At 30.7% G+C, this 3,999-nt stretch overlaps 1 protein-coding gene across 1 annotated transcript in view; it reads left to right on the top strand.

Annotated features, from left to right (window-relative positions):
* The first annotated feature begins 241 nt into the window (after positions 1 to 241).
* The window catches only part of LOC107687555 (putative fidgetin-like protein 2), a 23,380-nt gene continuing 19,622 nt past the window's right edge, over positions 242 to 3,999 (top strand). The window contains exon 1 of the mRNA XM_016484933.1: positions 242 to 278. The gene's annotated coding sequence lies outside the window, so the exon portion shown is untranslated. The remainder of the gene's footprint in view (positions 279 to 3,999) is intronic.

The raw sequence follows: 3,999 nt of genomic DNA, 5'->3' as shown, positions 1-3,999 counted from the left end.
CCTTTTTTTTTTTATCTTACTGACCTTAGTTTTTTTGAACATTACTGTATTTTTATGTTTTCCACAGAAAAAAAAAAAACATTGACAATTATTTGGAATATCATGAGAGTACATAAACAAGCTAAAATTTTCATTTTGGGCAAACTTCCTTTACATACTTTGAATATGCCATAATTTTTTGCCTCTTTTGCATTTGACAGGAAGGAAGAAGGCACAGAATTATTGGCAGAAGAAGGGTTAATGGAATCAAGAAATGCCACAAGCTGTTCTCAAACACGGTATGTCTGTTTGAGCTTCAACATATGTAAACAGTATTTTCCCAGTATTTCTCGAGTTGTGTAAACTTTCATTCATTTTAAAAAGCACTTACTGTGATATTATTTGAGACAAGGCCGATGCCAGGAAGCACCTTGTTGTGCAGAATCTAGTGCTAATGAATTTGCACCTCAACACTGACACAGAATCAATAGACATTTTCTCTTTACTGTCATATTCACAACGTATGCTTGCAGTAAGAACCTTCTCCTGTCCTCTGACTGCTCTGTAGTCTGTCCTTTACCTCATTTCATTCTCTAAAGTCACTTTCACAGTTTAATTAATGTTCCTGTAATGGCTCTTATAATGTTTGCAGTGTAGCACATATGTGCCATAGAGTCGGTCATGTAATGGAGGCTTAAATTTACTATTAATTCATGTGACTGAAGGATAAAGGGACGAAGCAAATGGCTATAGATCATAACAAGCCCTTATGTAGAACAGCCCTACAGGTGGACTGCTGCAGGATCTAATCGTGTTCCATATGCAAATGCATTGTAAATGCATATTGCACATGTAAGTCCTGCTATCAATCTGTGTTGCAGTGTATGCACGCATTGGTAATCACAGAATAGTGACAGATGATTCAAAATTCTGTGTGTCTGTAATAGGGGAGGAGGGTTTGCTGTGCATAATTGAAAATCATTCAGACAGTTGTGCAGTTTAACCTCGAAAACAGCATTGTCATGTGTAAGAAAACAGCATTAATTGGTGCCTACGTCGCTGAAAAAAGAGTGGGAGACGTATGTCAGTGTTGTATGGTAAAAGACTGGTCTTTTTATATGAGCTAATGTGCCATTGTGAGTAATGCAATTGCTTGAGGGATTGCTATATTGATTGTAGATAATTTGACAATGTATCAGCCTGTCTCATAATATTGGACTCACAAGGCCTCACAGTAGATTTCTAGTCTGATCACCAAAGCTTTACATTGATGTCCTACTGGTGAAGATAACCTTGGCTTAATATTTGCTTAGATTTTATGTACAGAATCAGTAGAAATATTATATACTTATATCTTTTATTTTATTTTAAATCATTTTTAAATGTTGTAGTATTTGATTTTACTCTTAAATTTGTATATTTATTTTATTTTAATAGAATTCCGAATTTTTTAGTATTTGATTTTACTCTTAAATTTTGCTCTTACTCTTATTTTATGTATATTTTAATATTATTTTTATTATTTATTTTATTTTATATAAATTCAGAATGTTGCAGTGTTTGATTTTACTTAAATTTTGTTATAAAAATAAAAATCTTTTTTTGTTATTTTGTATTTTAAAATGATAAATGAATTGTACATTATACGTGAATACAAAGTAATATTTTATTTTATTTTATATGAAGTTTTAAATGTTGTAGAATTTGATTTTACTCTTAAGTTTTGCTCTTATTTTATTATTTTATTTTTGTAAATTTATTTTATTTTAATTGAATTCAGATTTTTTTAGTATTTGATTTTACTGCTAAATTATGCTTTTACTCTTTATTTTATTGAAATGAATTGTACAATTTTGTAGTATTTGATTTTACTCCTAAATTTTGCTCTTACTCTTATTTTATGTACTTTTATTTTTTATTTTGTTTATATAAATTCAGAATGTTGTAGTATCATATTTTACTTCAATTTTATTCTTACAATTTTTTTTTTTTCATTTAAAAATGATAAATTAATTGTACATTATATGTACAATTAATTTTTTTTTTTCATTTAAAAATGATCAATTAATTGTACATTATATGTAAATACAAAGTTTTGTAATATTTGATTTTACTCCCAAATTTTGCACTTACAATTTTATTTTATTTTATTTTATTTTAAATGAATTTCAGAATTGTATTTGATTTTACTCTTAAATATTTATTTTTACATTATATCACTTTGTTTATTGTCGGGTTTTTAAAACTCAGCGATTATCAATGTGGTTTCGGATTTCAAGATCCCATTTAAAACCCAAGAAATTCATTATCAAACAAACATATTAGTACTTCAAGACATTTACTAAAGATTTTAAGCAATCAATTTATTGCTTACCTCCAGCCAACATGGCAATGAAACATTTTTCTAAATAGAGACCGTGCTAGTTAATGACTAAGATATTTTTCCCAGTTGTCTGAGCTTAGGACAGTAGCTTTGAAGAACTGGACTGTAACCCTGTGATGGCACTTAAGGGAGCTGATGAACAGTTCTGGGAGCACTAATAGATTCTGCGCTGTGCCAAAATGGATCCCGTCTCCTCTCAGGCCGCTGTGTTGTCACTGTATTTGTGGATCAAATAAATTATTGATGGATAGCTGATCAGGAACTCAATTACAGGCAGATCACTGAGGAAGGCGGACACCAGGAGACTGACGTCCTGATTGAATTAGCACCCTCAAACACAGAGAAAGTGTCCTTCAGACTCGACCCTCCTTCCAAGACCACATGGGGATCTCAAATGCCTCAGGCCGTTTCTGCCCACCTCTTATGTTCCTTCCAGCACTCTTAAGATGCAGTTTCTCTATTATAAGGAAATATGTATGTGCTTGTTCCCATATTTTGAAGCACAGTTGCTTTGAATGGCCTGTATGCGGTGTGTCTGTAGGGAAGGATCTAATCAGAGACGCCAGTATTCAGAAGCATTAATGTTTTTTGGTGTGTTGTTAATATGGAGCTGCTGTGCTGTATACGTCTATGGCTATGTTTACATCCATTTATGTGCGCAGACCTTGACACATCTGTTGAATATGTCTGTTGCAGCTGCTTCCATCCGAGCTTCAATAGGAGCAACAATGAGCCCAATGTGGGCTGAAAATATATGTGCATAAATATTGGCATTTATTGGAATCTCATTCATATAACATGATACGTTGAATTGGAATCTTGCCTCCCTAGGAAAGAAGCTATTACAAAGCTCCGGATAGAGAGCTAGAGGCTGAATTGGGTGCATTTATCTTTTTCCACTGGTCAGCAATTGAAAGGAGAAAAAAGTGAAAGAAAAAAGCTTGCTGATACGAAGAAACCCCTTTATTGAACAGATCAATTTGCTTCAGTCATCAGACACTTTTTTTCTAAACTGTTCTATATGCCTTTTTCTGCACCCATGGTCAGAAATCCATTTGTATTTGACTAGTTCACATATAACGAGACTTTAGGTTAAAATTGATTGAATTTAACTTTACAATGAGCAAAAAGTAACATGAAATAACAATACACAATACTTTATAGCATTTATTAATCTTGGTTAATGATAATTTCTACATATAAAGCAACATTCTAACATCCTTAAATTGTATATATTAGTTAATGTAATGAATTAATGAGCAAAATTATTTTCTTAATTAATCTAGATTAGTAAATACTGTAAAAATAAAAGTTAATGTAAACTTTATTGCCTTATTTATTGTTTTGGTAATCATTGTTAACCATCTTTTTTTTATATATATAATTTTAAATAATTATTTAATCATTATTTTAGCTTTTAATGGTTTGTGTGGTTCTTAAAATGCATTTAAAATATATAAAATATATTAAAAAATATTTAAAATAGAAAATCTGCAAGCATAATACTATAATGCAATACAACTATAATTTATTACCAAAATGCTATAATTACAGTTTGTCATGAACTTCCCTAGAGTACTTAATACCTACAACCTATTTATCCTCATTTGAATTGTACTATACTTGTACTATATATA

This window comes from Sinocyclocheilus anshuiensis, unplaced genomic scaffold (assembly GCF_001515605.1).
Source record: "Sinocyclocheilus anshuiensis isolate Anshui unplaced genomic scaffold, SAMN03320099.WGS_v1.1 scaffold870, whole genome shotgun sequence".
Classification (NCBI taxonomy): Eukaryota; Metazoa; Chordata; class Actinopteri; order Cypriniformes; family Cyprinidae; genus Sinocyclocheilus; species Sinocyclocheilus anshuiensis.
This window is presented reverse-complemented; position numbering and strand designations above follow the sequence as displayed.